Source organism: Haemaphysalis longicornis, unplaced genomic scaffold (assembly GCF_048455015.1).
Source record: "Haemaphysalis longicornis isolate Haplotype H1 unplaced genomic scaffold, Haemaphysalis longicornis Haplotype H1 scaffold_2, whole genome shotgun sequence".
Taxonomy (NCBI): Eukaryota; Metazoa; Arthropoda; class Arachnida; order Ixodida; family Ixodidae; genus Haemaphysalis; species Haemaphysalis longicornis.
In genome coordinates, this window is record NW_027526295.1 from 57,254,842 (window position 1) to 57,276,277 (window position 21,436).

A 21,436-nucleotide genomic window follows, 5' to 3' on the forward strand; every position below is an offset into this window, starting at 1 on the left:
TGAAGCAATAGCTGTGTGATAGTCTCAAGTGCCCACAGGCAAAAATAAATGTCTAACTACCTGAGCTTTTGTACCCCTTCTCTTTTTCTACCTAATGTCTTTTCTTTTCTCATATGCAGCATGGCAAAAATGGGTTTAAACAAATATGAAACTCCGGTGTCTATGATCATACTTGTCCACATTGTGGAACAAGTGAAAGACATTGCGCAAATATAAGGCAGCAAATCAATACATAAGTGATATTTGCAGTGTTCCTTTATTAAAAATTTCACGCATGCATGCTTTTCACGATAGCAAATAAAATACTGCATCAACGCGAAATACAGGTGTCTGCTGTTACCCGTGCTGCCTCCTGGTTGCATTTAAAAAATCAAACGGCAATAGCAACGATGGTTCCACTAGATAGGATCCACGTTGCACTTGGAACGCTAGTGGAGTAGGGCAACATGGTTCTATGAAAGTTGTAGCAGGGTGCCTCAATTCATGCGCGTCTTCGCCGTACGGCAGCGCTGGCATCGAGATACCCGACGGGGAGCAGTGGAACGCGGTAAATTTTTATTGACTTAGCAAACCTCCAGCGCGTTAATGTGGGAGGAATGAGACGGAAGAGGAGCAGCAATTAGAGTTGAGCGGGAAAGAGAAGGGAGTCCTTCACTTTGCAGGGACGCCAGTCGATTATCCTCCTTCGTCGACATTTGCAACGAAAGGAGAAGATACGCGGCCATTTTTCTCCACTCACGGAAATATCAACTAGAAAGGTTGTAAAAAAAGTGTTTCATTTATTTTATTATTCGTATGTCCTACAGTTCTGCTTTGTAATGTTTGTTTATTTTTTGATGAAAGAATGTAGACGCACACCCCTTTTTTATGGGGGCCAAACGCGGAGCATCCGTTTGTTCCTTCTACCCTTAAGAGGCACCCTGATATCTTGCTCGATGAGAAAACGGTGAGACTGCTATTTACTCACCCAGACTTTTCTGGTTCGATGGAAACAGCTGAATATCTGAACAGATGTCTGCAGAGAAGGAATTACGTGCAATTCATGTGAAGTGATTGCAGATGTAACACTGCGGCATTCGTTTCAGCGACAGCGTTTTTGACTGACAATCCAAAACTCTCTTTTTGTCCGCATCCTTCGCATCGGTTAGCTTATTTATTTATTTATTTATTTATTTACACAATACTGTCAATGCCCAAGGGGGATTATTACAGGAGTGAGCATATATATTCAACGTTACAGAAAAGATGCGCAGCTTGCGCAGGCAAAGCACCAAGATTATCGCAGTACTACAGTTCACATTCACCGTAGACATAATCTAAATATTACAGTAAAAACCGTACGCGTAATGAAACAATACAGGCACAAAGATGATGCATGCACGACATTAGATAGATTAGATTTCAAGGTGTTTAGGCAATTCACACAGAAGTAGCGCACACCAATTACATACTACGAAAGTACGAACACCATCCATCAAGATACACAACCTGGAACACTTTTTTCAGCAAGTCGCAGATATTTTTCAATGGTTGACTGTTGAGTGATGACAAGGCCTAATTCATTTCAGTCCCAAATGCTGCGTCGAAAAAAAAAAGAATGCCTGAAAGTGTTGTTAATTAAAGAATATTCTTCTAATTCCCAAGGTAGAGCGTTCTAATCCCCATAATAGAACATTCGTTCTTTGGGGGGTTAACGAACTCTGGGTAATTAAGATATAGCGCAGCGAAGGACATGGACGGTACAAAATGACGGGAAGGGCGCTATAAACCTTGCATATATCCGGACGTCGGGACAATATGACACGGCTTTATTTGTAATTTTGTTGAGCAGTGCCTCACAAGTGAATTATTGGTTGCGTCATCGTAGATTACGAGTTCTGCAAAAAATGTTCTTACTGTGCCAACAGCTTGGTTTGTAAGAACTTGTAGTTTATTGTATGTAAAACACAAGTCCAAAGAAAGAGGAGTTGCTAGCTGACAGTCGTTCGAGAGAGTGTTTCCATAACTTTCTTATTCGTGCTCGTGATCGACGGAAATTACCAGCTATCTGACGTTTATATCCAACCAATTCCTTTGATTCTCTATAATATCTTCGATTTTACATTTGATATTTACACGACAGTGAAGACAGAGGGACTCTATTTCTCTTACTTTGTCCAATACTGTATGATTATGAATGTATCATTATGCGGTAACCCTGAAAGGTCGGGCGGCAGTATATCTGTAAACCAATACCAACACCGTGAATTGTACGAGAAGCACGAGAGATGTTAAGGAAATGACATGGTGAGAAGTGGGAGACAGTTGTCTCTTATTCGACACCGCTCGTAAACCCTGAGGTGTTTTCTATGAAGAAGGCTAATGATTGGGAAAATACCTAAAGTGCCCAGAAGCTCTCTGGGATAGACAGAAGTGCGTTGTTGACGCAGTTTGCTTGCGAGCGGCCAGCAGACACGCAAGTCACAAAGAGCCGATATTAGACAGAAGCTGTCAGGAGTCGATAATGAAAATATCGTGAGTCCGCACCGAGACTAGTTTCGGCTGCCCCTTTGTCGTTTTCATTTATGTATGGTTCAATATTGGAACGCGCTATGCAGTACGCACTTCCTTCGCGACACCATAGCCACTTGCGTTCGCTCTGGGTCGGGAAGCGCAGTCCACACTTCATCTTGCTTTAGGCACTGAGTCATTAGGGACACAGAAAAGGCCCTCCGTTTTCTGTCTTCCGGCTGTTTACCAAGACGAAACGTAGATCCTCAGGGAAGTTCTCCGTATATCGATGTGCTATCCTCTTCTAATTCTGCTCTATATTTAACTTGCGAATTCACAGCTCCGTATCGTACTTTACCGAATGAGCAACCAATACAAGCAGCCACACCAAAATAACTAAGCGAAATGTAGATATTCACGCTGTAACCTTATTATTTTTAATTTTCTTTAGTCGAGTGTTTACTGTCATTACTTGTGAAATCTTTCCTATTTGGCGATGAAACATCAGCGCCTAGTATTTGCTTTTTGTTGCTTTGAAGTGCAGGAAACAAATAAAGGTTTTACAGATACCGTCAGAAGTAACTGTGCCAACGTTTGGTGAATATAACAAAGTATTGGTCTGACTTGCTTCATGACAGCCATTACCGATATACTGGGAGATTTTGTATTAGCGTAGACTCGTTTAAATGCTCTCCAATGCAGCCAGGAAATAACCGGAAGAAGAAATTGTTGTAAATTTACGAGACCGTGTTCCAAAAACTTTTGACCGCACCTGTACATAAACAACGTGGAATCGAGCGACCGGTTATTTTTTAAGGAAACCTGTTGTCTCTTCGTGCCGCACGCGTATTTATGGTATGCACGTTGGAAAAAACTGGTTACTGTTGGGTATTGCATGGGTGCTTTGCGTAAGGGGAACTTTAGCCATAGTGCAGTTAAAGCGACCTACACCTATCTACAAGTGAGTGTTGCTTCCAGAAAGAGTTTTGGGAGAACCGTCATATTTGCAACGTCGGCTTTAGTAAGCTCCTCCACCATATTGTGAATCACTCCAAGTACTTCGAACAGCTGGCTGTCGATGTGTTAAGGAGGAATGTAACGGCAGGTGTTTAGTCCATTCGCATCAGCCGCAGAACTTTTCAACAGCGAACCTTTTTATAAAACCGTAGCTATTCATGTCCGCAAATATAAATACCAGGAAAATGCGGAGCGCGCACACGTTAACGCGTGCCTCCAAGCGGCTGCCCTGCAGTTAAAAAAAACCAACAAAATGCCGAGTGCTCATGTTTGGGTGCCTCGCGACGTCCGCCGTGCGCCCCAGGCGCGCGTTTATCAAGCCAAGCATACACATTTAGGGGGCTTGGCCAAGGTTGCGGCGATCGCCCGGCCGTTAAAAAGGAGAAAATACCGAGCGCTCATGTGTACGTCCCTCTCGGTGACCACCCAGCTTTCCCGGTGCACGTTTGTGGAGCCAACATAGGCACCTAATGAGATTGCCCAAAATTGGCAAAAAAAAACTCCAGCGTTTGCCCTAATCATGGCGACACTTGCTCGGAACGAGGAAGACGTGTCATAGCGCCCGCCCCTACAAGGTGATATCCAATGATTATGACTTCGAAAACAATAAGGAAGCTCATACAAATAGCAACAGTAATGGACTATAGGTCGTTGCGGCAGTGAAGGAAAAGCAAATAGGCTGCAATCATGAACTTAAACCGTCGTGGTGGTCGTGAAGGTTGCGTACGGCTTCGCTGCCCACAAGTCTTATGCGTTAGTGTGAGCTTCCTTTCATTTTTGGGAGACTGGAAGCTGTGTGTTTTGCGGTGGTGGGAATTGCAATATCGACGAAAACTGGAAAAAAACGTAGAAAGACAAGACCTGAGGCAGACGTTAATAATTACCGTGGGGGCTTCGCTCAAGCTTTTACGCTTGCGCTGGTTGCCTAGCTACTTCCCTGCGGATTTAGGAGTAACGGGAAGCCCCAAAACCATCGTGAGCTGGGGCAAGAATCTTGGTACCAATTTAGCAACACGATTTTTTAAAAAATAGCAAGAAATCTGTGAATGGTAAAATAGGGGAGTTACATCTATGAAATCTTTAGAGACACATGTAACTATCGTGTTGATGTTTAACCTTGCTCGAATTTTAAAAAGAAATAATCTAACCACACCGCATAATACAATCCTGAATTAAAAGAAGTATTGTGGTGGCAAAACCACATCTTATGGCACTGCCACCGTCGTTCGAACGCTGTGCGCAGTAACGCCAGCAAGGCCGATGAAGAGAAAAAAATTGGTATTTTAGGCTCATGTGCGATTGCCGTCGTCAGCGATATTGAGCCATACATACCAATCAATATTATCATAACCGAGCCTGTACACTCTCTCACGATCTCCGTGGCGAAACTCATTCGACGATGCCAACTGCACATTGCACTCTCGAGCTCCGGACGAGGACTATAAAGAACGCGTCTCCGACTACCATCCCAGGAACTAGTGTTTACGCGAAACGTCGAGAACAAAATGTGGTAGGAACGAGAAGCGCTGCCAACCACTCAAGTGTACCTCAGCTACGGCTGTTTTATACTTCCTCTCGCGCCTAGAATTGCCTCGTAATTCGCGCCACCATAACAACACGTCTGCACAAAGACGAAAGCAGACCTATCATTACTGTTACTAGCGACATAGAACTTCCCGACATGAAGTATTGTAATATCCTTGCTTCATGCGAACAAATCTTTGACCGTGTGATTTTGATACAATCTAGAGTTACCTCAAAAAAGGTTTAGCCTCTACAGCTGCTTTTGAGTGTGTTTCAGGACATCCGCTTCACCATGTCTGCCGTTCTAGATGGAACTTTTGCTCGGATTGCTAACATTCGCAAAGTAAGTAATAAAATACCTTCTCATGGTGAAGGATTCATATAAAGAAAAAGAGCACGCAAAGAAAGTATATATATCACGGCAATATGAAAGACCAAGCCTACTAAAGAACTATAACGGCGCTTCTATCGTCTCCCGGTATCCTTCACTGCTGCTCAGTACTCTATCGTAGGCTACCGAGCAAAGTAGTTTAACGGCACTGACGGGCGTTTCTCTTTTCCTCCAAAGAGAATCAATATCAGTGTACGCCTGTTTCGCTTCCGAGAAAAAAAAGTGATGAGCTTTACTAGCGGCCAACAGAAATCTTACAGACCAACCAAGAAATTTGGGGGGTCATTAAGATCACAGGCACCACTACACTGATTTATCTCACGAGTCAGGAGCTCATTTTATTTTCGGCGACAAATTTTCTGTTGTGCTTTTGTGTGAGCTGTAAGGATCGTTTTACGCGATTTTTGTTTTTTTTTGCAATTCGGATAAGATAAACACGCCATACCGCTGTTTTTCTGGACGTGGGTAAAGAACACCAATAATGGCGCACGTGAAATGAACTCTGCTCTCACTTTAATAAATACCGAGGCACAGCGCTCCTTTCACCAATACTTCTTTGTAGTTAAAAATTTTGAACCCTTCCCTTTTCATTACATTAAGGCAAAAAGGCTGATTGCGGATGGCCATGTCCGCCTCTAAGAAGCCTTGCCGGTTAACCCTATAAAAATTGCTTCCTCGTCGGCTCCGTGTCTCAAGGACTGTGGAAGATTGCCCTAATATATATTTTTCTACTTTTTGTGTAAACTTTCAAGATCTTGAAGTAGATTCAGCAAAATGACAGCCACTCATTTTTTTAAGAAACAAGAAAACAGTCTTTCTTTTCTGAAAATGTAATATATCCTCACAAATCCTTCCCTATCAATTAGAGTCGTGGATCGATTTAAGTGATTGTTACGTTTGCAGTTTTTCCTAAAATGTTGTGAAAACACATCTTAGCACTTGCAACAATTTAGCCCTATTAAGATTTAAATTTCTAAATTTCATTTCTAAACACACGTAGGGGTTCTGGCCGAAAACGCTGTAGAATATTATTTCTTTCTTTCTTTATTTATTGTTATTTTGTTTACTCATTTATTTATTTATTTATTTATTTATTTATTTATTTATTTATTTATTTATTTATTTATTTATTTATTTATTTATTTAAAATACTACATTCCCCCAGAGGACATTTTTGTAGGAGATACATAAAAAGGGTTCAGTCCAGAAACGGAATCATGAATCTCGTACTAAATAATATAAATATACAAAAATACATAACAGCAGAAGCATTTTAAAAACTTGCAGCCAAGAGCATTGTACAACCCAAAGGAGAACGGAGCCTAAACAGAAAAAAAGAAAAAACAGCGAAAAAAGAAAAGCTAGACGAAAGGCAAAATTTAAGTATAATGGACAACCTATAAAATGAGTCACAGCTATCATCAACCATTGCAGTGGGCGTCAATACGCAGCAGCAGTAATGAATAAAATAACAAGAAACAAATAATACAGAGGAACAAGATCACGGTAATTCACAAAACACCGTTTTCAATGCCGCCACGCAGATAACACTTTACAGCGGTGTCAAACCTAACACCACATGCGGCAACAACGTTTTCGAGAAGCTTATTCTAATCGCTTATCGATATGGTTAAATATAGCTCATTGTTGGAGGGAATATTCTATTTAGAGAGAAAGTGCGGTATAATCTGAGCACTTCGAGGGTGGGAACTGCAATCCGGATGCTATTCCCAGAAGTTCTCATCAGTAAATAGCAGACGTACAAGCATTACGAGTAGGAGAACGCCTAATGATCGCCTGCGCTTTCATTAAGTGTCTGACGTAACGTGTCCCAAAAGGTTGATTCTGGTTTTTTGTTGTCCATAAGCCTCGAAAATAGGTCTTATATAACTCTGAGCCCATTTACCATCCATTTTTTACCTATACACGGGAAAAAATTGGTAACCTCAGGTAAGATTTCCTGTTGATAAAATTGGAGTGTGTATTTCACATAGATAGATCCAAAATGAGATTGAGTCAGGCTTATTTTTCTTGCGATTTTAGTAAAACTATTTTTGGTACTTTTACTCGCACTTTTTGTTGATTGCAATAAAAAACAATATTTTGGGTGATATTGTGTGAATTTGTGGTTGACAGAGCGACAGCGGGATTTTGGGTTACTTTGAGGCTTATTTGGTCCTCCTAAACGTGAGGTACACACCGGACCGGGCTATTAATGAAGAGATCTGGCAGACACTTACACACCTACAATCGGGTATGCACGGAATTTTACAGCCGCAGAATCAAACGAAGGCCGATGCAGTCAATTAGAAGTTTTGCTGATGTTCCAATGCAAGAACTATTGCCCCCAAGTGGCCTGTAGCGACAACACACACAAAAAATACATTTTTCGTTGTAACCATGGTTCCCCTTTACAAAAGGTGCAAATTTCCCAAGAAAAATACGATGACGTTAGTGTATGTTGTTTCAAGGCAACGTATGTCTGCAGATAACCATGTAAGAACAGAAATGTAAGCAACGAAAAATTAGATTACAGAAGGAAAGAAATAATTACGGTGAACACCGAGTCGCAAACCTTATTAAACCTCCCAAATAAGGCTTTCCTAACATTTTACCGGTTGATCCATTTACCCTACGCATTCATTGCATTGCAGCTGTCATGTGATTCGTTATTTATTTATACCGCTTCAGGCATAGCTGTAGGGCAGGTTCATTAGTGTGGAATAGGTTGTACAAGCGGAGAAATCGTAAGGCCTGAGTATCGACTCCTGAAACATATATCTCTAGGAACACTTGCTTCGCGGGCCATATACTGACAAGGTTGACAAAAGTTCCGGGGCTGTTTAAGGAAAACAGTTAAGCCTGGATTAACGAAGATGAAAAAGTTCGAAATTTTTCGTTACAGGCGGGATTTCTTTACATGCAGGTTTTGAGTTAAGGCTCTCATGAATTAAGGAGAAACGAAACCAAAATCAGTGACGGAAAACTCACCCGTAATAATTTATTTCAAAGTGAAGAGCTGCGGGATGTGCACCTGCTGCTTTCCCAGGAGCTTAGTCACTACACGGCACTCCAAAGAGCCTAGTTCACTTACCCCCGCCGGCGGCTGCTTTTCTAATGGAGGCGAAAAGCAAAAACGCCCGTGTGTTCGAGATTTCAGTGCACGTTAAAGATCCCCAGGTGGTCAAAATTAATCCGGAGCCCTCCACTACGGCGCGCCTCATCGCCTGCGTTGCGTCGGCGCGTTAAACCCTACAATCAATCAACTTACCCCCGCATTCACTAACGTAACCTAAGTATCACATTTGGCATTTGACACTTCTTGGTGCCTTAACACATTTCAAGAAAAAAATGTATGCTGAAAGGGCGCCTTTTTGGAAATTTGATGCTCCATTCAGCACGCAAAAGTCTTGAACGGGTGCTAGCTGGGATGTTATATCGGGCGGCACGTTCTTCTTTCTAGCCGACGAAAATGGGATTTACAATTTCGAGCTTGTCTTGAAAAGCCAGAAGTTCTTGTTTTCTGGCAACGGAACTGATCACCGACGAACCGGCATCACGGATAACAGTTCAGACTAGTGACTACACGCCCATAGCCAGGCCTAGCAGCTAACCGATACCGTACTCAGTCGTGCAAACGCATGTTACTTAGCGGTGTTGGCGCAATTCGTTGAATTAGTGCATTTCTCCAGCATATTTTTTTTTAGATTTTTCAGAAAAAGTGCAAAAAACAATTATTCATCAGCGTATGGAATACTTTACGTCCAAGTTAACCGTCGCAACGCCTTAGTTACATAGAGGTCGCTAACACTTGGGCTTTAATGGGCGTGGCAATGGGTAATTGAAAGACTTCGTTAAATCCAGGAATTTGTTTCATAGTGGTTCGCTACATCCAGGTTTAACTGTATAGAAAACCAGAACAGTTGAATGGGTGATGCAAAAAAAGGCTTGAAAGGCTGGGAACTAAGGAAGCAGAACTAGGTTGGCTGAGCGTCCACGATTGTGGAATGCTGAGAAACGGCGATGAAACAAACGGAGTATTTGGTCGTGTGAAATCTCATCGTCACCGGCGATGGCAAAAAATAATCGTAAACTAAGCATTCTATAGTTGTTTACGAAGGTAATCGGTAACATCACGGTTCAAAACTTTCTCAAAACGAATGTGTTATTAGCGGATGAAATTTGTTTTGCTACGCTGTGTAGTCTGGTTAAATCGACTGACTCACTTTTTGATTTCACCTTCTAAAAATAGGCCGCGGATGTCGCTAACATTTACACTTTAAAATCTGCAGGATCGCACTTCAGCGATTGTAGGTCATTACCGGCTTTGTGAGTACTATAGTTTGATTAGTGGTATTTGAATACTAAAAAAAATGACATCTTGGTGCTTTAACGCACCCAAGATACACCATGGTTGTGAGGCGCGGCAGAGTGAAGGGTGTGTAATACAATCGGCCGCCCTGGTATCTCTTCTGAGAGGAAATAATTTACACACAAGTGCTTTCACTTTCGCCCGAAACAAAAAAAAGGCATCCTGAGCCGGGATCAAATTAGCTTCTTTGGCGCTACGCGGGAGAAAATATTGAGCACTAGCTACCGCGAGGGCGCAATTGAAAAGAGTAGAGATAATGGTTTCCTATGGGTTGCAGTGCTGGGGTGGCAAGGAGATAGCTTTAAATGCCGTGGCACGACTGTTTGTTTTACTGATATCTCTCTTGTAATTCTTGTTCGACTACAAGCACTACAAGTAGGTCGTACTCGCAAACAGCGCTATAGAAGTGTGAACACCTTTGACACTAAAAAAGGGTGAAACGGATGACCAGAACTGTCAGAGTCAAACGCATGGTAATATTCCGGTAAACCAATCATTTCAATGTAATTTCACCGTCTTAGTGTTGCGCCCCCTGTTCCTCCCAAATAGGCGGCACACGTTGTACGGGCCTAAGTTTAGCCCAGTGTTCTAAAACACTGCTTCTTTCACCTAATATGTGCCGCACAAGAGATCTGCAGATAAAACATATCTTGGGTAATCACATTCTCTAGCTGACCAGCCGAAGACGGATCGCCTTTTTATTCGGAGAAGCGAGAAAAATGTGTAACTGTTGGTCTCAGTATCCTTGTCTATCCCCGAGGCAGTGCGTTTTCTTCCACGTCATCTTCAACTGTACTTTTCAGGTTTACCACACCACCTTTATTTTTTCACTTCATAAATTTCCTCATGCCCCACTGACATGACATGGTAGCTCTTCTTGGACACCTCATCTCCTTCGATAAAGATTTCACTGGAACTTCTGCATTGCTGCATACTAACCAGCTGTCCCCTTATAAGAAAAGTTTCAATACACAAATACAACAAAAGGCAGATGCACAAATAAAAGGAAGCATAATTGATCAAGGCGTCGTGATTTGGTTGTGGATGTTTCCTAAGCAGTTCGTCTTGATCATAGCTGTTTTTTTCGTTCCTCTACATTTCGAAGCGCACTTCCTCCATAACTTCGTGGTTTCGACGTGCATCAAGGAAAGGGGGCCAGAGAAGGTCACGAGGTGAGCCGCAGGGGACTGAGAATTCATTTCTTCAATTACCAGGTCACCTCACCAGCAATATCTACAGTACATATACACCGTATAAGCAACAAGAACGCAACTAGCTCCACGCGTATACCGAATACACAGCCGTGTGCAAAAAATGTTTGGAACAGATGCCATCACCCATCTTTGTGTGCTGTTGGCAAGCTTCGACAGTGTCTTAAACGGCTGCATTGACGGCTGCTGCTTCGCCTTTTGCCTTCCATCCGTTTTTCTGTACTCAGAAAAAAAAAATAAATAAACTTCAAAATGGAAGATCGTGAAGTGATGTACAGCATAAACCTGTCGGTTTTCTCATATTGAACTTCATAAACTGGAAGAAATGGAGTCATCCAAAAAATCGTCAGTCATTGTATTCTGTGAGCGTGAATGACACGTGAAGGTGATATGACATGGAAATTTAAACGTCGGGCTGCGACTAGCTCTGCTTCTTCTTCATTCAGGCTCAAGCGAAAGCTTTCCTTTTGGCATAGATAACGCACTGTCGAAAAATTAATGCATTTTCATCTACACCGGTTGATGTACCGAAAAGCTCTGACAAGATCTTTGGACACACGGCACGTGTGTTAAATCGGGCTTCTAGTGTATCAATACGGTCACTTGAAAATGGCCAAAAAGGAACGGTTCTGCACAAGACAACAATACACGCATTGATCATGAAGAAGTAGTACAGTAGCATTCCTCTATTCCTTAAAACACGTATCGCAATGCATTTTAATCACGCGTAAACGTGTTTACTTAGTGGGCAATAAACCGTCGTACCGGATCGTTCTTTATTTGCGATTTGTGTCACTGACGGTTTAACGATCACGTGGGAGCACTTTCAGCGAAGGTTGAATGCCCTCATGGCGAAGCTCTGACAAAGACTCATAGGGCCTTCTACGTAACCTTAGGTGTAACATATTCACCGTAAAAAGTTTTGTGTAGCGGAACGTGAATTTGGGTAACCCTGGTACAGGACATATCGGCAAAGTTTTTCGTCGCTCGGCAGATCCGCGGCGGTTTGTCCACAGAGCTAGCGAAAGACAGCACATAGCGCAAGGGTGGAGAGATCGCGGAGACGGAGCTTGTTTCCAGAAAGAACAGAGCATTCTTCGCAATTGCGCGGCATTTCAAAATCGACGGAAATTCGAAGCGCGTGGTTCCACTCGCCTCTGCGCCGTTCCGATGGGTCCCGGGACTCCCGCCTCCCCTTCCACCTGTTGTAGAACGGAGTGGGCAGGCAGCGCAGGGCGGCATAAAAGGAATCTGGGGCGACGCGTGTGCATAGAGCCGAACGTCTAGTTAGCGGGGGAAGGCGATGAGATGCTCAAACGCAACAATATATGTGCAATTAATATTCTGAGAATGCGAGAGTAGGGCAGCTGAAAGCTATTGTCTTTGCTTCATCGTTGTATGAGGTTTTGAGTTCAGCTTTTTCATAGTAGTTCTGAGACCTCTTTTGCGCAGCTGCTATCTTCGATCTACATGATCAAAGAAGTAGAGGATGCTAGTAAAGTTGAGAAGTATGCTATTAGTCGACAGCGCTCATTTCAAAAGAAGCGAGACAGACAAGCCAAGTTCTTCGACAGCGTGTTTGCTGAACAGGGAGGGAACCACGTGAAAGTTGGCATCGGTGGAACCTTGGGAGGAATGTTTTAACTGGACTCTAATAACGTTTCTTTTTGCAATGATACTGCTTTTGCGAGTGTACGGACGATAAAAAGCATGGGTGTGGTTTAATTCATGTCGTCTCTCGGCGATTAAAGCGTAGCTTTGAATTTTCGCCAAATGTTGCAGAGCAGAGATTCTTTTCCTCTATTCTGAGCAAAAGCTCTGAGCGTTGTACAAGCAGAGTGCGCTCCGTTAGCGACGTAGCAAAGTAACCCTGGTGAACGTTCAGATTCTTGGGAACTCGTTTATGTCAACGAGAGCACCCAAACTTGCTGGTTGTCTCGGCTATAGCTGGCTATGTGGGAATGAAGGGAGAGGGGGCAGTTATGACAGCTACGCATGGAGGAAAGAAAAGCTTAGGAGAGGCCCTGACGTCACACCCAGCGCAGCCGGAAACGCCATTTCTGTAAGTCGAATGGCGGACCATTGGCCCTCCATGCCATTGGCGGACTCTTTTTGCCTCTCTCTCTCGGTGCACCTTCTCCGCCTCCTCCGTCATGTATCGCCTCTCTTGTCGTCTGCATCTGCCAGCGCCGAGCCGGCGGAAATCAGCTGATAGGCAGGTAGAAGGCCGTTTTGCAGCGCGTGACCGTGAACCTAAACGCGCGGTTACACCGTTACACGTCTTCAGTGTGGCCGCAGCAGTTTTGCGAAGCGGCTCGCTCTAACAATGCCGCAATGCTCGGTGCCAGGCTGCAAGTCGCGATCGGTACCCAAGGAATTGGGCGTCACTTTCCACCGGTTAGTGCATCATTCCGCTGACAAGTATTGCTGTACATTGGTGTGCATTCATCCTTTGTTTGCAATCGCCGCAAACAGTGGGCGAACGCCGTGCGGCTACCGGACTGGAAAGTGCCCAAGTTTGCGTTGCAGTTTCACTGGCAATCCCAGAGATGACTAGTCAATTAAACGGCCGTTCTATATATATAGGTAAGCCGTACTTCATGCAGATTTCACGATAAAAAATTGTGGAATGTTTTTACCGTTGTTCGCGTGCCTTCGATAGAATTTTTTGCGAAGGAGGAGGGGGAGGCAAAACGTTTTATTGAGTAAAAAAAAATGAGAGGGTGGGTGGCGTCAATAAACTTTTTTTCGCCAAGTTTCAACTTGTCTCAGTGTCAATAAATTCAAGGTGATATCAGTTGAAAACGTTCATACACTAACCTCGCAGTATGAAGCGTTGAAAAGCGAAATCCAGAGCGAGACCACAAAAAGATCCATATTCCAGATCCAGCACTCTTCCAGTCAACAGGCGGACACCTACTAACGTAATAGGACGATGGAATTATATCAACTGGGAATCTACCTTGTAACAGTTGCAAAGGCACTGCCGCGCATTGCCGGCCTAGCAAACTATATATTGCAGCGGCGATAACCAAAAAATTGAGTTGCGAATCGTTCGGTTGCAAGTCGCCTACGTACTGCACACCGTGTATCACTTCCCGAAAATCTACCTGACGGGTGTCCGCGCGTACGACGGGACGGCGCGTTCACGATATATGCGCTTCAATAGGCGCGTCGTGATCGCGACCGGAGCAAAAGCTTGACGCGGTACAAGGTGCACTTGCAAGTAGAAATTAAATGACATATTCACATCGGCGCAGCTGTCGCAACTCGCAGCATCCTTTTCGAGTTCCGCAAGACCACAGCGCAGCAAAGCGAAGCAGCAATCTTCGCAATCGGACGACAAGGGAGGCGCTGCCTTTCCTCCGTGACTGGCGAACGGCGGGCGGGCTGTTGCTAGGACGCCGTTGCTAGCGCGACTTCCAATAGCCGCCGAAAACACGTGACTTCCCCCACACTTTTTCCAATGCGCGGGGATAGCTGGGGGCCTCGCCTAAGCTTTTTTTTCCTCCATGCAGCTACGACTCGAACTATTCACTAATCTCCTCGAAGTGGTGAAAATGATTACAAGAACGCTGCTACGCTTTCCCGCAGCGGGCCGGACGAGCAGTGAGCCGTAACACCCGCAGAACGCACAAGAGACATCTGCCTTGTAAATGTAACCCCTCTTTAGCTTTGATTTTACTGCTGTTTTTTCAGCAGAATAAATTCTATTTGGCGAATCACTTGGGCCACTGAAGTTCTCTATGCGTCTGCAGAACGAAGAAACTCGCCTTGATTTTACACTAAAAGCTGGTTACTTCAAACTTCAACAAATGGAACCAATGTGTAACTCGAACTCAACTGCTTAGTTCGGCCAAGCCCCATAGAAGCCTTTGTTTAAAAAATAATTCGAACGCAAGCTGCCTCTGACGCGGATAGTTCGAACTACGCGCCACCGCCCCGGTTGCTTAGGGCCTTGAGCATGGGAGGCTTCGTCGTCCCCGGAAAGGAGAGAAAACTACACGGAGAAATAAAATCAAGCGAAAGGAAGCGAATCACCAGTGAGGCAATCTCTCGGAAGTAATGAACGTATGAAATGCCGCCCGTCTCCTCTTTAGGTGTGAAGAAGGTGAACCGGAGGGCTTCCGCTACATTCGCTCATTAGGGCAGGAAGTGCCGGCTTTCTCTTTCAAGGACAAAAGGCAGACTAAAATAGCTCGTTTTTTTTTCAATCATTAAATTGCTGACAGACTCTCGTGTTGCCAATCGCAGTGTACGTCGGTTGTTCATCACTTTAAGTAGTTCGAATTTCACTTCATTCTAACTGAGAGGACATCATCTTACAGTTCGAAGCACGAGCTCTGAGTGTGCTTTGTATGAGTGTAAAATTTTGTGTGGTAATTCGAATACTCGTAAAAATGTAGGAACGTTAGCCGGTAACGCTGAATCGCCTTTCTTTTGTACGCCAGTAAAAACACACAAGCTTTTCCGCATCACGGAAGCAGACGGTACGCCCTGTCTTGTCGCAGGCTTCTCATTGTTGTAACATTGGCGCCTATTGTAATGTGGTGAACTAGGTTTTAGGTTTCAATGATAAGCTAGCTCGTGGCAGCGGCAAAGAGCAGTGCACAGCCCGGCTAAAAGACGGCGAGGAGCGTTGTACAATCAAGATACATGTAATATGAACAGCAGAGCGGGTCGTTTTCAGCACACGTTACACATTCTAGCGACGGGCTTTCTGTATATATTTACTAAATAAGGAGCATCGTTCGACTATTAAGACGTTTGAGCTTGCTGGCCGCCGCATTTCTCCCCGGTTCATTTTGCCGTTAGCCAACTTTATTGTATGTCGTTTTTATGCTCTTCAGAGAGTCAGTTAAAAAACGGCAGCGCGAACTGGCGGGAAGCGTGGCGTGAAGGCAAATCAAATAGCACACATGTCGAACGATGTCGTTACACATGAACATTTTACGCCAACTCGTGTATCCAAAACATACTGCGCATGTGGGACCCGTCACCACGATGTGCAGCATGTCATGACAGCCGTGCCCTCCCTTTTTTGTGTTTCAATCCATCTTGGTAGTACGTATATATATTCAGTGCGTTATTCAATGCTCGCATTGGCAGTGCTGGAGCAACACGCAGTCCCAGCACTAAATTCTATATGCTAAAGCGTCCGGTGTCCGCTGCTGACGTCCACTTATAAATTTTATTTCCCGCTTCTATCAGGAAAACAGTTTGAAGAAGTGTTTGTGAAGAAAGCAAAACATGTTAGCCACTGTTATCAACTTGTCGGTAACGTTGTTGCGCTAAAGAGGCGTAACAAATCGGCTAGAGCCTTTTCACATTGCAGTACTTCTTATTATGGCCGCTTGCAGATGTTCTCCCATTCTGCAGTCTTGGAAGTACGGTGTTGGTCGGTTGTGGGCTGAAAAATGGGGCTTGCGACATTCCTTCTGAAGTATTGTTTCAGTGAAAATCAGTTTGCTTTTGACCTGTAAATTTGTCTACTATAGACACCTAATAAATGAAACTGTTGTGAGTAAATGTGCGTAATTGCAATTTAATAACGAAATGCAGTAGCTGAACCAACTTGAAATTTTTTGCGGGGTAACAAGCGCGAGAAAATCCCGGGCCATCTCCAGTAACGTGACACCTGGGGAGGGCCGAAGCGCGCAGTCTATAAGTGTAAACTTCGCACCTTGGCGTTTTTACCAATGGTGATGAAACGGCTGGGGAGTACAGGTATACAGCTTTCCTGTAAAAGGTCTTACCTTTGAAGCACAAAACACAGTGCGCGAGGCGTGAACGAGCGTCCCGGTGTTTTAGCACCTTGACTACATGAGACGACCATTACGACAACGACAGGAGAGGCCGCCAACAGCCCAAGCACCTCAAAATCGGGGACACAAAAACGAACACTTGCACACAACGGGCGCTCCTTTTCAGTGTCCCTATTCTTGTCGCGCCTTTTACCATGTGACAATTCTATCACCACCTAATGTAAATTACTGCGTAGAGTACCCTATTGTTTCGCGGGCGTATCGATGATCTGAATGGCGTCTTTGATTGCTGTGAAGCCAGACAGGTCGAAATTGCTCATTGTAATCGCTACGAATAAACGGACTTCTATATCAAGTGCTTGGGCATGTTAATGTCTGCAAACAGCCGTTAAGTACGCCGGTCACGACACGGCCCGCGTGAAAGACCAGTCGCGAAAAACCTTCGAGCGACAGGAATGCCCTGGCATCCACTTGAACGACGCTTAAAAAATTATATACTTCTATCTGCTCCTTATAGTTAAACTCCACGTCATTAGTACTATGGTAGTTTTCTTTTGCATTTAGCGAGCATCTCACTTTAAAAGGTAAAAGGACGTTATCAGAGAGCCGTTTCCCAATATGCTAGGAACTTTCAATGACCTTATTCTTACGGCAGACGCCGGTATTAAATTGGAGCGCTGCTTCTAGAGTTCAAGAGAAAAACCTTAGGAATTCGATCGGCCCTAGTTGCAATGCGGTATATGTCGCCAGTATGAAAATATTGCTACAACGTCGTGGCTCCGAATATGTGCCTGTGCCGCAACAATCATAGCAATAAGTCCCTTCACCGGCAAACATTGTGATGCCCCGAAGCGTACTCGAGATTACCATTTCTTTTTGCCGCGAGGGATGCTCGGGGCGGTGTTCAGAATGAAAAGGCGTCGCCTCGAATCTCTACCTCCTGCTTTGGTCTTGACTGCTTTATAAGCGTGAGGCAACAACGGCCACAAAGTGTCGTTCTTAGGTGAAGGCACCAAGAATTGGAGCGTATTCTTTTTTCTTTTTACGCTTCTCGGCAAAGACGCATCCTAATTTGCAAGAAAATAGTTGAAATGTGGTTCCGCATCGGAAGGAGAAAAGTACAAATGTAAGGGGAGGTCTGTACACCAGCAGGTTCCGGAACCAAAGGTCAGTAAATTAAATAACGAACGAAGCAACTTTAAGGGCTCCAAAGACCGGCGCTTTGTCGGTGACGACTTATTGTTAGCAGGGCTGCGAACGACATACTCAGAAAGTAGGAAGTTTCCACGAAGTATGTCTTTCATCGTCCCAGAAGTTCTCTCTGAACGTAGAGCCGCACAGTCACAATTTAATTCCAAAAGTCCATCATTAGGTCTTAGATTGCAAGTATAGTGCTGGCCGCTGTCCTAGAAGAATTCGCCAACAGATAAGAACACCTAAAGTTCACTGGACGGTTCAATTATAGTATTTATTTCAGCTCTTTAACAGCGAAAAAATTATTTAACCGTTCACGCGTTGAGCATTCGCTGGTAACGTCTGTCGCGCGCGTGGGTCGGCCAGTGCTGCATATTTTTGTTACTATATAAATTCCTGTCTATGTAAGCGTTCCTCTTGATATGTTTTTTATAGCACATATGAGGTACATTTGAAGACATTGAGCTACAGCAATTTCAGGTAGGATGTAGTACCTTTCATATGTTTTTGCACTTTGACTGTTATGCACGTGGGGTATTTTTCAGAGTAGGGTTCGTTTCCTTTCAAGTATCACTCAATATTGAACACGCCTTAGATAACACGGACAGAAAATAAAGCCATGACATTGTTCAGGCGGTTTGCTGCCAGCCGGAACGTCGCGGGTAAACCCAGGTTGGGCGCCTGCTTAGAAAGAGGTAGCCGCAAGCAAAAATCGCGCAGGAATGGTGTTGTCACCACATTTAGGTACCTATAAGTATAATCTCCAGTGTGAGACGAAAACAGCACTGAATTGTTAAGCAAATGCGCACTTATATGGCACGAAGCTTATTAATGAGTAGATTTTTTTGCCGAGTGCCGCGACAACCCTGTAACTACCTGCATTTCCACAGAAATGCGGATATCACAGAACTTTAACCTGTAATCACTCTAATTGCGCAAATGGAGTAAGTTGTCGAACGAAATTTTGAAAATCTAGAAAGTGAGAAAAATGTCAAAAAATTACGAAACACGGCAAAACGTATCAGGAATGGCATTTCTAAAATGATGCTAATATAGCGAATATTATACGTGTAGTCGTTATAATGGCGTAGATGGAGATAATTGGTCGAACCAATTCTGAAAAAAAAACTAAAAAAATCAGAAAAATATAAAATAATTACATAAGTACGAACCGTGCGAACCGAAAGTACGAACCGAAAGAACGAACCGAAAGTACGAACGAAAATAACTACGAACTATGTAACGCCCTGCATTTCCACCATAATGCAGAATTCGGGAAAGGTACCGATTTAGTTGTTGTAACAATATGAATGGAGATAAATTGTCGAACAATATTTAGAAAAACTAAAAATAAAACATATATATTTAAAATTACGAAAAACCGAAAAGCGTATGACGCATGGAATTTCCCCAATAATGCGGTTCCATAACGGTTTATAACGGTTCCACGTGTAACCGTTATAACAGAATAAATGGAGATAATTCGTTGAACGAACTCTTGAAAATTTAAAAAAATAAGAAAATATAAAACAATAACAAAAACCGGCGAACAGTGTAACGCCCAGCATTTCGACAATATTGCAGATTTCGGGAAAGTTCTGTTGCGACTGGCCACCCGAGCGCAGTCACCGGTGTACCGATGTTGCCTTGCTCCGTCTGCTATCGACGCGGCTTAGAGCACAGCGACGAAGTCCTCGAGCCGACGAAGAGTTGAAGTAACATTCATATACAGTATATACAGGGTAAGCAAACGTTACATGACTCGCACAAAAGCGACAGCACCCTTTTCACTCGGTGCTTCCGAAGAGACTGGTGCCGGAGAGAAGCCGCCGAGGAATGCCGACGATGAGAGCCTACGGGCTTCTTTTATAGCCCGGGAAGTTCGTTGTGGCCCGAAGAAGTTCGAAAAGCTCCAATCAGGGCTCTCTCTGCCTGAAGTTTGAATTCCGACGAATGGTAGCGAAGCGGTGAGTCAGCTGCGCCGCCAATGAGGAAAGGAGGGCGATGCCCCCGCCGTCTCCGTGACCTCACCTCCGGGCGTAGCGACATGCCCTTGTTTGGTCGTTCTCAGATGCGGGATTCGGCCGCGCCGCAGCGTTATGAGATGCGGGATTCGGCCGCGCCGCAGCGACGAAAGGGAGAGGCGTGACTCAGCCTCGTTGTCGGCGCGTCGCCTCGTGCAACGCCTTTGAGCCAGGCGCTCTGGCACAACAGCACCTCCGCCGCCAGACAATGCGCCGTGAAGACGAGCTGCCTCCACGTGGCTCGGATGCTGGGCGCGCTCGTTCGCCAGGCGCATCCAGGTCCACCTCCAGTGTCCCAGGAAAGGCCGGCTCCACCAAGTTCCTCTCCCTGAACGGGTACCGCCTGCCAGGTCCGGATCACAGGTACCTCGCCGTGCTGCCAGGTGTCTCGAGCAGCTTCGTCCGACTCTTCTGTTCTGTCCTCGGCCCCGGTGCTTATCGTTCTGGAGCTTTCAAAGAACCGACCGTCAACAGGCAACACCAAGCGCACGCAAGCACCATGTGTCCTCTGTCAGAACACCAGACTCTAAAGCGTGACAAACTCTCCTAGCTAAGTATCTATCCCCAAATTTGGACCCTCTACAACAAGAGGCCCATGCGGGACGTAAAACGCTTAAAAGAAGAACTCACACTAAGTGTCAAACGTAACACAGGAGATTAAATGATAACTAAGGTTGATTTCTTGAAATGACGCGTTGCGGAAATAATCAACTGAGTCAGCAAATGAGGGCAATAATTTTGCTCCCATCTACCTGCTAAGATAAAAGCTGCTCACGAAGAGGAGAAATGAAAGACACGTGGAGAATGAACGCAGCCTTACTTAGAACGCACGGCTGAGTGTGTCTGCATTAGCGTTCAACTTTCCTTTCTTGTAGCGAACGACAAGATTGTGCTGCTGGAGTATCATACTCCACCTTAGCAAACGACCGCTTTTAGATGACAAGTTATTTAGCCAGGTTAACGGGCAATGATTAGTTTCCACAACAAACTGGCAACCGGCTACATAGCACGCCAGCTTCTGTACTGCCCACACGACGCAGCCACATTCCTTTTCGGATGTACTGTACGCCTCTTCTCTGCAAGTTAGCTTGCGGCTTAAGTACAAAACTGGTCATTCCCGGCCATTCGCATCCTCTTGGCATAGTACAGCTCCCATGCCACGATCGCTCGCATCGCACTGAATCACGAAACCCTTCGAAAAGTCGGGGGCCATTAGGACTGGCTCCTCGCTCAGGGCTCGTTTGAGCGTTTGAAACGCGTCCTCCTTTTTGGTGTCCCATGCCACCTTTACTGGCTCAGTCTTTCTGAGAGCGTCAGTTAAAGGACTAGCCAGTGTAGAGTAATCTCTCACATAATACTGGTAATATCCAGCCAAACCCAAAAAAAGCCCTTATCTCGGACTTAGTCATTGGTCCGCGATAGTTTAGAACCGCGGCTACTTTGATTTC

At 44.5% G+C, this 21,436-nt stretch overlaps 1 protein-coding gene across 1 annotated transcript in view; it reads right to left on the reverse strand.

The window, feature by feature from the left end:
- Positions 1 to 21,436, reverse strand: part of LOC144167984 (uncharacterized) — a 77,119-nt gene that overhangs the window by 51,769 nt on the left and 3,914 nt on the right.